This window comes from Glycine soja, chromosome 1 (assembly GCF_004193775.1).
Source record: "Glycine soja cultivar W05 chromosome 1, ASM419377v2, whole genome shotgun sequence".
Classification (NCBI taxonomy): Eukaryota; Viridiplantae; Streptophyta; class Magnoliopsida; order Fabales; family Fabaceae; genus Glycine; species Glycine soja.
In genome coordinates this window covers 44,995,747-45,013,847 of record NC_041002.1, presented here as the reverse complement: position 1 = coordinate 45,013,847, position 18,101 = coordinate 44,995,747, and the positions used below count along the sequence as shown (strand labels likewise).

At 35.8% G+C, this 18,101-nt stretch overlaps 1 non-coding gene across 1 annotated transcript; it reads left to right on the top strand.

Annotated features, from left to right (window-relative positions):
• Positions 1 to 17,362: 17,362 nt before the first annotated feature.
• Positions 17,363 to 17,469, top strand: LOC114368558. The gene has a single exon (XR_003657360.1). It is a non-coding gene; the product is annotated as a small nucleolar RNA R71 (small nucleolar RNA).
• Positions 17,470 to 18,101: the final 632 nt, after the last annotated feature.

Sequence of the window (18,101 nt, the reverse complement as noted above, 5' to 3'; positions counted from 1 at the left end):
TTAAACATATTTATTAATTTTAATTTCAAATTTAATTTGATATAATAACTAGGTTAAAAATATTTCCACCGTCTCAAAACATTTGTGTCTCTGTACCGCGCCAGGCTAGGGTTTTGGGAAAAAAGGGTGGCAGTGAAGTGACGCAACAGGGCAGCGGTGCAATAACCGTCTCTAAAAAAAATTCATATTGCTATGAAACCTCCACGTTATTCATCCATTAAAAACCATTTATTAACTTCACCAGCATATAGTCCACTACTCTATCAATACAGTGTATGTGTAAAATCTAAATGCAACTAATTAATAATTTTCTTTTTTTAATATATCAATGATCTCCTAATCAATAATGATCACTCATCGAGTTTTACGCCACAATAGGCCAAGAAAATAATGAGCGGTCTTCCATTTTAGAAGAAGATAAAAGTTCAAATTGTCAGATCGTACTAAGTATGTCCAAAACATATACTAGTCGAAAAATCTGTATAGCAACAGCTGCTAGTATTAGCAATAAAGTCCCAATTAATAAATTCGTTAACCCACTTGCAACAAGTACAATTCAACTGCTCATGTTCTATGATACCATAGTGAAAACAATTAATTGAATTGAAAATGTAAAAAGGTCCAAGTTACATTACTAAAAAATAAAAGTTTTTTACGACCGTTTTGCGAAATTTTTTATTACTATTAATCTTCGTTCAAGCCATCGTCCTGAAAAATTAAAATTTTCTACAAGAGTTGAAAATCATCTTAAAAGAGTATAATTTTGTCTCAAAATCGTATTAAAATATCTTTTTTTTAAAAAAATTAAAAATTTTAAAACATTTTTTAAAAAAAATTATCTTAGACGATCTTTGAAAGAACCGTCTTAAAAAATTGAAAATGAAACTTTCTAAGATAATTTTTCACATAATCATCTTAAAATATTTTTTAAAAAATAAAAATTAAAAAAATATAAAAAATCATCTTAAAAAATAAATTTTTTATGACGATTTTTAGAGACCCGTTTTAGAATGTATTTTTTTTATAAAAAATAATGCATTATTTTTTCACGTAGCATAAACACCGATTTCCTTGAAGTATTTTTTCGTCTGAAATAAAGCAATTGTTGGCATGAAACATTGGTTTAAAAACATTTAAATGAAGACAAATATCTGCATTACACAATATGCAACAGAAACCATACTCAAAGAGTCAAAAACACAATGCTAGGCAGTGTACCTCAACAAATGCGGTTGAGTTTTAGCTTAAACAAAAATAAAAAGTAGAAAAGCGGCTCAATATCATAACCAAGTTCAAAACTGCTTCATGTCTCGTTCATTTCAAAAAGCTTTCATGCATTAACTTAGTTATTTTGCCCAAAGCATATTATTCCGTACTTAAGAAAGGAAAAAAAACTTTATCTAACATTTTTATATTAACTCACAAGATCCAAACTTTAATACGATGTGTTCGTGAGCAAACTTTTTCCACTGTTTGCCAAAATTATTATGCTTAGAAGAGAAAATAGCTCCTAGTGCTATTTTCCAAAACAAAAAACTTGTAAGTGGTAGTGGCGTATATAGAAGGCATCTGGAAGGATATTAAGTTGCTGGTGTTTCTTGGAGAATTAAAACCACCTTTTGTAAATAGCATAAGGCTTCTTCTCTAGGATTTCACTTCTTAAAGTGGGAGAAGGCATTTGAAGTTTTGAATACAAAATGAATATTTACAAAATCAACTTTCCTTCTCAATACATTTAGAAACCAAAAATTTCCTTCCTCCATCTCTTGTTTCTCAATATCATCAAATGATTCAATTGTACTTCATTTTGAAACCCAAAAGTATACTTGAAAATAATAGTATATCTACAAAGGACAAGATCATAGATAATGAAGGTTGCAGACAGATTCATTGTAGACAAATTTACCCAAAGACAAAGGACAAAATATTATTTCACACTTATCCGCAACGACACTGCTCGTGAGTATTTAGCGAAGTGTGACACATGTACTCAACATGTTTATGAAGGATAGTCTTTATTCTGGTTCAATGAATTAATAATTGAGCAAATCATAGATTCGTGCCCCTCAAATTCACATAAAATTGTCTCCCAAATACATTGAAATCTATTAGAAGTCAACATATAGAGACATATGAACTAGGATCCATCAAAAATATTAATTTACTCAAATCTTACAATGTATAGTTTACTAATAGCCATCAGAATGATTTTCAAAACAAAGCAGACATATGAACTTGAATCTAAAAGATGAAAAAAAAATAATGAAAGAAAAGTTCTATGAAGACGCTGGTAAAAAAATCTATTGGTTGAATTAAACTCTACATCTAGGGAAAAAGAAAAAAAACATGTCCATGTTCTAAGGGAATTTAGCCGAATCTATATATTTCCATCATTCAAGAAATGCTTGCATTGCAATAACAAATATGATGTCAGCAACATTCCTCCTATTCATATAAGACATAACCACAAGTCCCTAAACATAGTAACAATTACCATATATCCCCACATAGTAACAATTGTTTTTCTCGATTCTCAAACTCTACTTACCCCTCACGTCCAACTACTGTGGATTCCCCACATTAGGGCCACCTTCATCTGGCTCTGCGGCCCAATCTCTGGCATGCTCATCCAAATCATCATGGGATACCACAACGATCGTTGCACCTCCTGTTTTGCCTACCGCCACTTCTTCATCGCCGCTAGCTCCCTCACCATCACCATCGCCGTCTTCCTTATTGGCTACGCTGCCGACCTTGACCACATGTTCGGCGACTCCTTAGCCAAAAAAATGCCCCCGTGCCATTGTCATCTTTGCAGCCGGATTATGGGTCCTCGACATTGCCAACAACAAGCTACATGGCCTCTGCCACGGTAGATGACAACAGTGCACAGTGGCCGAAAATCGCTTCACAGCGGCAGAGACTAAAATCAGAGGGGTTTTGTTGCAGACATAAAGAGGAGGCAATTAATGGCAATGGTTTCTTGGTTCACGATCGGAGTTGCTCAAATAAAGGAAGCGAAAAGAATGTTAGGATTTACGAAAGAACAAAAAGAGAAAACCAAAGAAGAGAGTCCGAGAGTGGAGGGAGAATGAGAAATGAGAAAGAAGAGGGATAAGGAGAGTGAGAAATGAGATAGGAGAGGGAGAGAATGAGAGAGAGAGAGAGTTAAAAATTAAAAACTAACTTCTAAGACGGTTTTACGAACTTGGAATGACAACCATTTTAAAACGATTTTCACAAAATCGCCATAGAACAGTAGTTTCTAAGACGGTTTTAGAAAATTCTTCTTCGTTGAACAATCTCGAATTTACAAATTGTCACTGCGTGACATTCTAAGACAATTCTGCATAATCGTTTTAGAATGTGCAACCTAAAAAACAATTTTTTTTAGTAGTGCTACTCTAATCAAAACTTTAAAAGCAATTTAATTGAGCCAAACTATTGGACTAAACTTGGCCGAACAAATTAATAATGAAAAGTGCTCCAGTGGACAAGTGATTTACAATGGACCAATCTCTTTGATCGGGTATTACAGGCTATTAATTGCTTAACATAATGATGGTTAAATATTGAAGTAATCAGTTAGTCATTAAAAAATATGGTTGCATAGTGACCCAAAATTGATCTAGTTAATTTTTTGCACAAACACCCTTACTTTTGATTTGCTTCGCAAGCTTCTTGCTTGAAGAAATCAGAAGTCTAACAAGAGTAACATGTTTCCTTAGGTAATTGGATAAATGAATATTGAAGTAAAAATTTCCAAGTAATCTTGTAGTTCACTACTTCAGGACCTACTTTAAAAAAACAGAATATGTTTAACTAACAATTTCTATTTTTTACTCTTCTTGCTTAGAGTAGGTGTTGCTTTTGAATAATAACAATTTTATAAAAGCCTTTGATCAAATATCAAAATTAAGTTATTCAAAATAGGTTTTTCTAAAATAGATTTTAAGCACTCACAACAAAATGATAAATGACAAGTAGTAAAGAAGGAAACAACACATGAAGGAATTGTATTGGTTCACCTGAACTTGGGCTACGTCCAGTACCTACAACTATAGGTTTTCCACTAAGAACAAACACTTTGTGGTATTTTTTTCTTTCCTGAAGCCTTCACAGGCTCCTACAACCAATATTCTCTAAGTCTCTACAAGCATCACCTGAGTATTCTTTAAAAATAACCTCCCAAGCTTCATCTTCCTTCTGAGTTCTTTCCCTCTAAACCTAGGGACTTGTATTTCGGATTTGGCTCTACTGGCTCCACCTAGAGTGTTTTGGCTAAGGAGGTTCCCTCAGTTAGGAGGTTTTGTCAACTTAACCATTACAATTTACTTTCCTAACCCTTCCTTGCAAGTTGCTCCTTCAAATTTGATTAATTCAAGAGTTAGCCATTGTTGTGGTCGTTGGAGGTTGAATTCAATTTTTAAAATGTTGCATGAGTTGTCCATGTTCTTGCAGCTAGCCATTTTGCATCAATTCAAACATGTATCATACAACTCTTGTTAGTTATCTTCTTCATCTTTGCTCTTACTCTATTGTTAGCCAGCTTGTACAATGTATCCATTGAAGGATCCATTGAGATAGATCTGGTTTGTGCTAGTTGTTGTCTTAGTGGCTTCCTAATGATTTTGAATTTTGAATCATGAGATATTTTCTTGGAAGATTGTCTTCTATAGATACAATGGTATTGCAGTGCAAATGTGCTACAATCTCCTTTCTACTTTGTTGTTGGTTCTTCGAATAGGACAATTATTGAGTTTCTATGACTTAGACTTTTTTTTCAAGGATCACAAAGAGGAACAACTTCAGAATCAATGTTATCCAAGCACTAATGCCTTCTTGATAGGTGTGTGCTTCTGGAATGCGAGAAACGTCTATCATCATGTTTCAATTGTAATGCAACTTCTAATGACCCTCAAGTCATATATAGCTTATGATATCTATTCCTTGAATCAAGTTATCCATAACATCATTCTTAATTGCTTATGATGATATGAAACTTCAGATATCTTTACTTTGACTTAAAAAAAACATGACTACCTTTTCAATTTCTGAATAGCTTTCCTCCTGGTAGTCTTGCTTCTAATTGTAGAATCTTTTTCATGGAAAGCTTCCATAGACCAATGCTTCACACCTATGTTATGCTTCTAAATATCTTAATAAAGATCACTCAATGCAACTATTAGTAGCTAAGTTCAACTACTTTGGTTTTGCTTCCTAGTGATTTTTCATCATTAAAACATTAGCTTTTAGAGTATCTTTGTCTCAACAAATACCACCATAAAGCATTACTTTTATTAAATAAATATTTCCATACTTATAATAAACCTACTCAACCTTAATCAGGTGATGCATCTTTGAAACACAAGTAATAGGTATATAAATATAATTGTTTAGTTGTTTTTTCATTTTTTTTATTTATATATAGTTTTAAACTTTTTTTGATAGTATAATTCGTTACACAATAGGGTTGAAGGCACACACGGAAGATTGAAGAGGTTACTTTGTGATAGCATAGAATATTTGTGTAGTTGTTGTGATGCAATGAATAATATGCGTATATTACAACACACTAAGATTAAGGGTTCATTTTAGAAGCATCGATGTAGTGGAGCATAGGTTTAATATCTTGTTTTACAAGGTACAAGACTTTGTAGTCTATCATGTATGTGTGAACTTGCTAGATATAGTAATATGTTTGGCTCAATACCCTTGAAGTCAATTCATGTGCTTTGTAAAAGGTTATCAGTTACTACAGAAGAAATGGGTAATTAATTACTTAGGGACTACTCTCTTAAACATGAGGTCGATGCATTGTTAAAGTGATTTTCACAACTTGACTACGTGTGCAGAAATCACAATAAAGACTAGAGTTTGTGAACTTGCATTTTTGGATACCACTTCACTGTGTTCTCCTTTAGAAAGGGTAAAAACAAAGGGAGCGCCAAAGTTTTTGAAATCTACTAAATGAACACCTTCAATGTAGGAGTAGTCGATGTGATGCACATGATTGTAGATAGCTTGTCACCACCTAATGTGGTTCGCAAAGTTTTCCATGATCATAAACACAACAAAATAGTGTCTTATATAGATGAATTTCCCAATGAATTGCAAGAATTCATTGTTTGTATTGATGAAATGAAATCAGATGGAAATTGTCATTACCAAGCAATTGCATTTTTCTTGGTATGGGTGAGGAATGTTGGGCTCATTTCATTGAGATTTGATTCGGGAACTTTAGAAATTGAACCTTCTTTATGATGAATTCTTTGGAACAAAAGAAAGATTAGTTGTACTAATGTCTTCTTTGTATGTCAAAAATGACCCAATAGCAACTCGTGACAAGTGGATGTCCTTTACCAACATGGGTTATGTGATCACTAGTCGATATAATGTTGTATTGGTTCACTTACCTAGGGTGCAAAGTTGGAATTTCTTTTTGCTTAGGAGTCAGCCATCTTCTATTGCACAACAATAGGTTATTGCTATTGGATATGTTAATGAATGTCACTTTGTATAGGTATGCATAATCTACTTAAGAGAACAATCCTCAAAAAATGTCCTTTGTCATGCTCACATTATCAATCTTCATAGAAACAACCTAATCAAACTACACCTCCCCCTTGACCTTAATCAAGACATGAGTCACATCCAAACAAACCATAGAAGAAGTTGATTCATCTACATACATAAAATCACCAAAAACACCACCCACAAGTTTAAAGAACTTAGAATTCTAAGTGTACAAAGGAACCACATACAACTTCTCCGAAACCAAATGCTCATTATCTATAAAGTGTGGATTCCAACCTTCAATATCACTCAACCACTCACCAAAATGTTTGGATCATTAGCCTCTAACAAGACTTTTTTTTTCCTAAAGGCATTTCTTTAACGAGAAACTCACCCTTCGTCTGGAGTTTATGCTGCAAAAGAAAAGAATCACTAGTTTGTGACACCCTATACCAACCAAAACTTTCTTAAAATGTCTCTAAATCTTTTTGTTTCTACTAAAAAAATAACCTTCCAAAATTAACAAACGATCGATCTCGAACCCCCTTATCCACCTATGCAAAAAGACCATAAGAGGATCCTGAATCTTCGCATCCCTTTTGATGATCATCGCTATTGTATGTGCCTTAACCTTTGACGCTTTGAACTCACGATCCACCCAATGGCGATGAGTATGATCATTGGCCAAAACCTTTGACAATCCATCATTTCGTATAACATTGGTACATTGAGGAACAAAATCCAAGATCCTACGTGAATTGCTCCTTTAAACCTAGGTGTATTAACCCTAATCTTTTTGTCTTCAAGAAAGATCATATCCAACCTCAAGCCCAACACCCGCATATCCGTAACATCTAGAAAACAAACGAAACCAAAGTGAAAACAAGTGTAATCCCTTCTATTTGGTATCAAAACCTTTAAAACCTTACCATAGTTACTAAAGATAAACTACATTTCCTTTGCGTGGTACAAGTTAGGGAAACCTATAAAGAAGTATGAGGTTTGACCATCACCTACTGTGGAGCCACGTGTCATCGTCCAGCCAAGTCAGATTCTGAGGCGGCATGCTCAACCCTAGAGCCCTAACTCCAAGGGTGTCGCCGCCTCACCTCCCTCCATCTGTCCTTACCCCTTCATATTTTATAATATGTTTCTTATATTTAGGGAAAAAAATGTTCCTGTTTGTTTCTTATATATTTTGAAATCGAGAGATTTCAAGTAGAACAAGTGCTATTCAAAAACAATTGACCAATCTGAATTTGAGAATTTTTATGGATTCTTCATTGATAGAATGGAAAGAATTAGGAGAAGAGAAATGAAGGTAGTACATTAGTTCCATAATGTGAACATATTAAAAAAATTGATATCGTATCCCATATCATATTATGCCCCACTACTTTTTTTTATATTTTTTAATATGAAAATCTAATAAATATAGTGGATACATTAACTAATGTTTAACCACACCAAGTAGCTGTAAAAAAAAAAAACCACACCAAGTATTGAAATTTTATATTTTATATTTACGAAAACATTTTCCTAGACATCTTATGGAAACATTAAGATGCAAATATAGAAGAGTTTCTCAATATAACTCTTATATGTTCATACTTCATGTTCCTTCGAAAACTATGTTTGACATTCAATTATTCAAGAATATTAAATTTGATAAATATTTAAGGGATAAAAAGAAAACATTTCATATTAGGTTACAATATCATGTTTAATCTTTGAAAAATAAGTTCTATTAATAATGAATAATTTAAATATTGTGAATATTACATATATATGTCCATTTAAGATGCATGTGTCAAATATTTTTACATTCCAGGTATCCTTTAAACATATAATAAAAGCTAAATTGTAATTTTGATCCCCCCTAGTTTGATGTTTGTGTGATTTTGGTCCCCGAAGTTTAAAATGATTGGATTTGGTCCCCCAAGATTTAAATTTGTGCAATTTTGGTGCACTTGCCTAATTTCTAACGTTTGACCTCGTTAACTGTCAGTTGACCATTAGTATATGTTTAATTAATTTTATTTAATTTGAAAACTTTTTTCTTCCTCACGCTCTTCCTCTCCGTCCTTATGTTCTTCCTCTTCTTCCTCACTTCACATTCTTCCTCTTTTTCCTCGCTTACTCTTCTTTGCATCTTCTTCCTCCCTATTCATCGAACCTCGTCATCTTCATCTTCCTCTTGCTCGAACCCCATCATCTTCATCGTCCTCTTCCTCAAACCCTATCATCCTTCCTTGATGGAAAGTAGTGGGTATTCGCATAACACTGGTTCTGGGCTCAATAGACATTGTGTTCATTGTGAATGCAACTTATATGCTCCGTTGGCCACTGCTTGGACGGACAATAATGCCGGCGTAAGGTTTTTTGGTTGTGGGAACTATAAGGTATGTGATTGGTTTTGTGTTGTTTTGGTTGTTGAAATATATTTGCTCACAATATTTTGTTTGGGATTTTGTAGGACTTATGGAGGCAGGTGTGCAATTTCTTTGAATGGTATGATCCATCATTAAATCCTCATGTGAAGAAAATTATTATTGGGTTGATGAGGAACCTAGAAGAGTTCAAGAATATTGAGAATGAACTCAGGACAAAGCATATTTAGTTGAAAAGGAGAGAAAAATTGTTGGTCAATGGGACTATTGTGTCTTGGGTTTTTACATTGTTCGTGGTTGCGTTGGTTGTTAGTAAGGTGTAATCATGTAGTGTTGTATTAGTTATTAGTTATCTTATTTGATGTAAGTTTGGTGTAGGACTAGAATGATTGTAAACATCAATCTATTTGGTATCAAAGAAAAATGAATCATTTATTTGGTATCAATTTGTTTCTAACTTGTTTACTTTGAGTAGTATTCCAAAGTACCAGTCAAAATAATGGACTTAGAATTAGCATAAATAATGAAAACCTAATGAACAATTAACATAAACAATAACTTTATATAAAGGGATATCAATAATGAGTACTTGTCTAAAAATGGTCTATAGGCATTTGAAGTGTACCAAAACACACCAGTCTTAGACAATCAAAATACGTAAGAACCAACATAGTACGAAGACTATCCAAATTGCAACCAAAAAACATTCACAGGAACTACAAAGTTCACTCTACATCCAAGCAAGTTTTTTTCCTTGAAGACTGGTGCAAAGTCTGTGGTGCAGATTCACACTACTAAAAAAAGCTTTTAAACTCGATTTTATGAAAACCGATATTAATAAAAGTACGGTGACATTTTTGTAAATAGAATGTCATCGTTAACATTGATTTTAAAAAAACCGATAAACAATTGATTTTAACATTAGTTTTTTAAAAATCGATGTTGTGAGTGCTTAGCCAACATTGGTTTTCAAAAAATCGATGTTGAGGTTTTTACAAAAGACCTTTGTGATCGAGGCCGTACCTGAATTAAATAAACTTTAAAAATGCAGTATCTAGGAAGTGATCCTAGGTCGTCTCCCAACGAGCAATGGTGAAGCAAAGGTTCATAACAGATAGTGATAAAACAATAACGAATTGGGGGGGGGGGTTGTTTGTTTTTGTAAATTAAACAGCAAGCAAATTTGAATTAGAAAATAACAGAATTAAAACATGTTATTTCCCCTTGATTCACAAGAAAGTCTCTTATCCTAGGTTATGAGAATTTATCCTTAATCAGTTCAACCACTTAATCCAACCCTAAATTAAATTACTAAGCGAAAAATAACATAAGGCTGTCATTATGTGATTAAGCAACACATACACCAATTAATCATGAATGAAACTGATCATTAAGCATGAACATAAATTAAGCGCAGAGACAATTAATCAAGCACTAAGCATGCATGGATTAATAGCAACAAATACAGAGTAATTGGTGAAGAGGAAAAACTGATCAGAATTCAATAGTAATAACAAAACCTCAAAGAGAGCTGTGCTTGATCCTCAAGAGAAAACAACGCTGGAGACTTAGCCTTCCATTAATCAGTAGAAAACGTAATTGTAGATTGAAGCAGAAACGAAATTGCAGAAAACGAATTTTATTCTACGTGAACAGTGTGCATGAATAGTAAAAACTGGAATTCTAAAATTCTAGAATTATTTTCCTCTTAGAAAAAAAACTAAAACTAAAACTAAAACCTTGGTGCTGTTATATAGGTCCTCAGCCCCAAAGCTTACAAATCTATTTTAAGTCCAAACCTATAAACGAAATAAAATAAAATCTGGACAAGATAAGATAAGATTGGATGAAATAAAATCTGGACGAAATAAAATCTAGATGAAATAAAATCTGGATAAGATAAGATTTGATAAAATAAAATTGTCTACTCTCTTCAAGTCCAAGCCCAATTCTGAATTCAAGCCCAATTGCTTATAATTCTTGTGAAATTAAATTAAAAACACAAAATTAGTCATGTAGACCCAAATGATAAAACTGCATAATTAATTTGACAATTAAGGCTAATAAGTAATTAAAATGGTGACAAAAAGGGTTAAGAAATAGGAGAAAATAATGACACATTAAATCTCCCCACACTTAGCCTTTTGCACTCCTGGGAAAAATCAAAAAGCAAAGCAAGGAACAAATCCAGAGACATTAAAGAGAAACAAACAACCACAAAAACAATTACATATTTCTCAATTAATCTCAAGGAATGAAAGGAATGGGCAACATCACACATGTAGAGAGTTAAAGAATCAAGACAGTCATGAAAATCATCCAAGCATCTCAAACATGGCAAGATAGTCAATCAGCTTAAGAATGAAAAGTGATAAAGCCTCATAAGATATGCACTCTATCTCTCAAGTGTCTAGGCTACTGTTTACTCTCAGAACACCCATGAAAACAAACACCACATAGACTTGGTAAGACTCTAAAATTGACAACCACACCACAAACACATGCATATGAGGATCAAAAGGTATTTTAAGATTGTAATTGGGCCAAGGATAAGGTAGAGGAAAGTATGGGATAAGTAGCTAAAACCCAGAGGAATAGAGGAGCAATGGAGAATAAGTGAGAACTAAGAAAAAGTAGTAACCCCAAAACCAAAATTAAAAATTAAGCATAAAAAGTAAACCCAAAACAAAATCAACCAAGTCCTCAAACCAATCCAAGTCTTCAAACCAAGACCTCATTTATTCAACTTCATTCTTTTTATATTTTTTTTTCTTTTTTTTCATTTTTTTTGCAGTTTTTTTTAACGTTTTTTTTTAACATGAACAGTAGCAATTGAAAGCAATTGAAAAATAAAGCAACAATTAGGCAATATATGTATATACATCAAGCATGGCCAACAAAAACATATCATCCAATGAAACATACCCCTCCACACTTATTCCCAAAACAATTCCAAAGCTCCAAAATTGCTTAAGGGTAGGGTGAGATCATGGTTTTTCACTTAAGGCTTGTAATGAGCTTCAAAACAAAGAAAGGGGAACATAGGCTCAAAGAGGCTATCAAAGGAATTAATTCAAGGTAGGCTCATTTGGCTAGAGGCTTATAAGAACAAAATGCCTAAATCATCTCCCAACATGCATGTGAAGCAAGAAGTATCAACAAGAGTCAAGCCAAGGCTATTGTGCAAGCAATCAATGGGGCAAAACACACCGAATAAAATAGATGATGATGGCTCAAATTCTCACCAAGGGTAAATCTATCACTTCCAATTCGAAATTTCAAAACTAACTTGACATGCAGAGAAAAACAAGGATTTCAATTCACAAAATGCCAAGAAACTCCTATTTCATAAACAATTACCCATTACCTATACATAACCTATAATTCAAAGAGAAACATGCAATGTTGTACATAAAACATAAAACCAATAACAAAATTAACCTAGAAAACCAAAAATAAAGAACAATCTCCCCCCCCCCCCACACTTAAACAACACATTGTCCTCAATGTAGCACAATCATAAGATCAAGAGCAATCAAAACAATCAATAAATTTGGACAAGTGCAATAAAAGTAAAGAAGGAGATAGAAAAAGAAAACTTCCTAAGTCATGGTGGAAGAGAAGTAGGGTGAAGTAAGGAGGTCTCCTCCACCACTACATCCACTAAGGAGGGATTTGTGAGGAATGGTTTCATCCGGTGTCCATTGACCTTGAAGCTCTTATCTGTGGATTCACTTTTGATCTCAACTGTACCATAAGAAAAAACATTAGTCACCATAAAAGGACCAATCCACTTTGACCTCAACTTACCACTCATGAGTTCGAGCCTAGAGTTATACAATAAAACTTTTTGTCCAACCACGAAGTCCTTCTTAGCTATCAAGCTGTCATGGAACTTCTTGGTCTTCTCCTTGTAGAATTTGGAATTCTCATAGGCTTCTAAACGGACCTCATCTAGCTCACTTAGTTGCAACTTCCTTTCTTCTCCAGCCTGATCCATAGAGAAGTTGCAGGTCTTTACAGCCCAGTAGGCTTTGTTCTCTATCTCTACAGGAATATGGCATGCCTTGCCAAAGACAACCCGATAAGGCGACATTCCTATGGGTGCTTTGTAGGCAGTCCTATGCGCCCAAAGAGCATCATCTAGCCTGGTGCTCCAATCCTTTCTGTTCGACTGCACAATCTTCTCCAAGATCCTTTTTATCTCCCTGTTTGAAATCCCAACCTGCCCATTAGTTTGGGGGTGGTAAGGTGTGGAAATTCTGTGCATGACCCCATACTTTTTAAGCAAGGCATACATGGATTTGTTACAAAAATGGGTGCCTTGAATTCTGTGCACGACCCCATACTTTTTGAGTAAGGCATACATGGATCTGTTACAAAAATGGGTGCCTTAATCACTAACGATGGCTCTAGGGACTCCAAACCTGCAAAACAGATTAGATCTAACAAAATCCATAACAACCTTAGCATCGTTAGTTCTGGTGGGTTTGGCTTCCACCCATTTTGAAACATAATCAACAACAAGGAGAATATAAACAAAACCAAAAGAGACAGGGAAAGACCCCATAAAATCTATACCCCATACATCAAACACCTCACATAATAACATGGGTTGTTGAGGCATTTGTTGTCTCCATGAAAGTGAGTCGTCTGCTCTCTAATAAAGGCTCACAAGTGCTATAGATTCTCCACGCATCCTTGAAGATGGTGGGCCAATAGAAACCGTAGTCAAGCACCTTGCGAGCTGTCCTCTGTATGCCAAGATGGCCACCTGGTGCCGATGAATGACAGAATTGCAGGACTGAGTCAATCTCATGGTCTAGAATGCATCTCCTAATAACTTGGTCGCTGCACAACTTCCACAAATAGGGGTCATCCCAAATATAATGCTTAGCATCGCTCTTAATTTTATCATTTTGAGTTTTAGATGCTAAGGGAGGAAAAATAGAAGCAACCAAATAATTCACAATATTAGCAAACCAAAGAGTGGGGAAGGAATCAAAAATACTATACAGAATGTACAAATGGTGATTTGGAAAATCATCCCGAATGGGTGAGTCCTCAGACACGCGCTCAATCTTACTCAGATGGTCAGCCACGAGGTTCTGTGCACAACTCTGATCACGGATCTCCAAATCAAACTCTTGGAACCAAAGCATCCACCTGATCAATCTAGGCTTTGATTGAGCCTTCTTCAACAGGTACTTTAGAGCTGCATGGTTAGTATAAACAATAACACGAGTACCAAGTAAATATGAACGAAATTTCTCAAGAGCAAAGACTATCGCTAATAGCTCATTCTCTGTGGTAGTGTAATTTGCTTGAGCAGCATCCAAAGTTTTGGAAGCGTAGTGGATCACCTGAGGCAACTTATCAATCTTTTGAGCAAGGACAACCCCCAATGCGTAATTGGATGCATCACACATTAACTAAAATGGGGCTGTCCAATCAGGTGCCTGAATGATAGGGGTGGTAGTCACCGCACGCTTGAGGCAATCAAAAGCCTCTTTGCATCGGTCATCAAAATCAAACTCCCCCTCCTTTTGCAACAGATTGGATAGTGGAAGGGCCACTTTGCTAAAATCCTTGATAAAGCGCCTATAAACCCCTGCATGACCAAGAAAAGAACGAACCTCTCGCATGCAAGAGGGGTAAGGAAATTGTGAAATAACATCTATTTTTGCAGGGTCTACCTCTATGCCCCAACTGGAAATGATATGCCCTAAAACTATACCTTGTTCTACCATGAAGTGACATTTTTCAAAATTCAGCACAAGGTTAGTTTCAATGCATCTATTGAGAACTTTATCCAGACTATCCAAACATGCATCAAAAGAGGTTCCATAAACAATACAATCATCCAGAAACACCTCTATGCAACTCTCTAAAAAATCACTGAAAATGCTAAGCATACACCGCTAGAAGGTACCAGGGGCGTTGCATAGGCCAAAGGGCATCCTCCTATAGGCAAAAGTGCCAAAGGGACAGGTGAATGTCATTTTTTCTTGATCCCTTTCATTCTTAATCACTGTGAGGCCTGTCTTCTTAGGAACCACTTGGACTGGACTCACCCACTGGCTGTCAGAAATGGGGTAGATGATTCCAGCTTGTAAGAGCTTGGTCACTTCCTTTATCACCACATCTAGAATGACGGGGTTGAGTCACCGTTGTGGCTGCCTCACTAGCTTAGCTCCATCCTCTAAAAGTATCCTGTGCATGCAGGTAGAAGGGCTAATACTAGGAATGTCTGCTAAAGTCCATCCAATGGCTTTCTTGTGCTTCTCGAGAACTAGCAACAACTTTTCCTCTTGCTCAGCAACAAGGGAGGCAAAGATGATCACTGGAAATTTTTCCTTGTCCTCCAAGTAAGCATATTTGATGGTTGCTGGTAAGGGCTTCAACTCTGGTGTGGGTGGTGGCTGAACAGTGGGAGGAACCAGGGTAGGAGAAGAAGATGGTTCCTCAGCCTGTACCTCATAAAGTAAGTCAGAAGTGTATGTACTTCCTGCAACAAGGTTAGTGCATTCTGACTCTAAAAAATCAACATCAAGAGGTACAACACCCAGAAAATCAGAACCAGACTTGAATTCAAATTCACTCTCAGCATAAAAATCAGATACATGATCAAATTCAAACTCAGAGTCAATGCATAAGGAAAGACAAGTATGCAAATCAGATAAAAATGGATGTTTCCTACCATGAAGAATAGAATCAAAATCAAACATATAATCATCAACAATCTGATCAATTATCTCAGCACGAAAAATAGAATGATCCTCAAATGGATGTTTCATGGCATCAAGAATGTTAAAATGAACAACAATATCACCAAATTCCATAGACAATGTGCCAGCATAAACATCTATCTTGGTTTGAGCTGTTTTCATAAATGGCCTGCCTAAAATAATTGGAACTGAACCATGGGAAAATCCCTCTTCCATATTAAGAACATAAAAATCAACAGAAAAAATAAGTTCACCAACCCGAACCAACACATCCTCTATGAAACCTGCAGGATAAGCAACACTTCTATTTGTTAAATGAATCACCACATCTGTAGATTGCAAAGGTCCAAGAGATAAAGAATTGAAAATGGACAGAGGCATGACATTCTCAAATTTATTGTTCCCAATAATGCAAGGTATACAGAAAGTACTTGGGTCCTTACATTTCTCAGGAATGTGAGGAACAGATTTACCTATCAATGTTGACACATTTCTGCCCATGCTAATCCTTTCATTGCCTTTGAGCTTCCTTTTATGGGTGCACAGCTCCTTTAGAAACTTGGCATATCTTGGAATCTGCTTGATGGCATCTAGCAGAGGTATGTTCACCTCTACTTTCCTGAAGGTCTCCAAGATCTCCTTTTCCACTTCTTCCATTTTTTTGTTTGGAATTGCTCTAGGTGGGAATGGAAGGGGAATAGGTAGCTGCGGTAAGTCAGAATTACTAGAAGAAGGTCCACCTGCATGAAAATTTTTGTTAGGAAGCTTTCTCTTTTATGCAACTATCTCATCCTCTTTTTCAGGTGTAGAATGAAGCTTGACAGGTTCAGGTGTCGGTGCTGCTACTGGTGGAGGCACTTGAATTTGGTTGCCAGACCTCAAAGTGATGGCACTCACATTTTTTGGATTTTGCACAATTTGTGAAGGCAATTTGTCTAAATTTTGGGACTGAGCTTGGTTCAACTGAGTAGCCATCTCCGTCATCTGATTTGTCAGACTCTAATGGAGGCTCTTGTCTCTTGCTGAAATTACATATTTTGGATGGTCATTTGCCTCACTAACTCTTCTAAGGAAGGTTGAGGAGGAGTCTCAGTTGCTTATTGTCTTTGTTGTGACTGCTGCTATATTGGAGGAGGAACATATGGCTTGCTTGGACCAGCAGCATTCTGGAAAGGAGGGACAGGCTAATGTTGTTGTGGAGGACTTGTCCATCTCAGATTTGGATGATTCCTCCAACCTGGATTGTATTTGTTGCTTGAAAGGTCATAATTATTCTGTTGTTGTTGGTTTTACTACTGAGGAGGTCTATTATAAATGTTTGCAGCATAAGCTTCAGGTTGCTCATTGACTCCAGATTGCTGCAAAGAAGGACATAGATCTGTATGGTGATCTGCAGAAGAACATAGACCACAGACTCTTGCAACAGGTGCAAATTTCTGATTCATGGCAAGCTGAGTTACTAGGTTGACCAAGGCATTAAGTTTTGCCTCAAGCTTTTTATTTTCAATAGATGAAGATGAATCCGTGGCCACCTCATGGACTCCTCTAAGGACAATAACATCATTTCTTGCACTGAATTGTTGGGAGTTAGAAGCCATCTTCTCAATCAAATTCCTAGCCTCAGCAGAGGTCATATCACCAAGAGCTCCACCACTAGCAACATCAATTATACTCTTCTCCATGTTGCTAAGTCCCTCATAGAAATATTGAAGAAGGAGTTGCTCAGCAATCTGGTGGTGAGGACAGCTTGCACACAATTTCTTGAATCTTTCCCAATACTCATACAAGCTCTCTCCACTAAGTTGCCTGATGCCTGAAATGTCTTTTCTGATGGCAGTGGTCCTAGATGCAGGGAAGAATTTCTCCAAGAACACCCTCTTAAGGTCATCCGAACTGAAAATGGACCTAGGAGCAAGGTAGTATAGCCAATCTTTTGCCACTCCCTCCAGAGAATGAGGAAAAGCCTTTAGAAAGATATGATCTTCTTGGACATCAGGGGGCTTCATGGTGGAACAAACAATATGGAACTCCTTAAGATGCTTATGAGGATCTTCACCTGCAAGACCATGAAACTTGGGCAGCAAATGTATTAGTCTAGTCTTGAGAACATATGGAACACCCTCATCAGAATATTGAATGCACAAGCTTTCATAAGTGAAATCAGGTGCAGCCATCTCCCTAAAAATCCTCTCACGACGTGGAGGTTGAGCCATGTTCTTAGTATGAAAATTAGTAGTTGAATGCTCAAAATCAGAATATTCTGAATCACCAGCAACAGAATGCTCAAAATGCTCACAATGCTCAAAATGCACAGAATGATCAGGACACACACTATGCCTAACTAATCTATGAAAGGGTCTATCTATTTCAGGATCAAAGGGTTGTAAATCACTTGGATTACCCCTAGTCATGCACTATATGCAGCAAATAATTTGTTTCTCAACAAGCACTTAACAAGGGGGTAAAA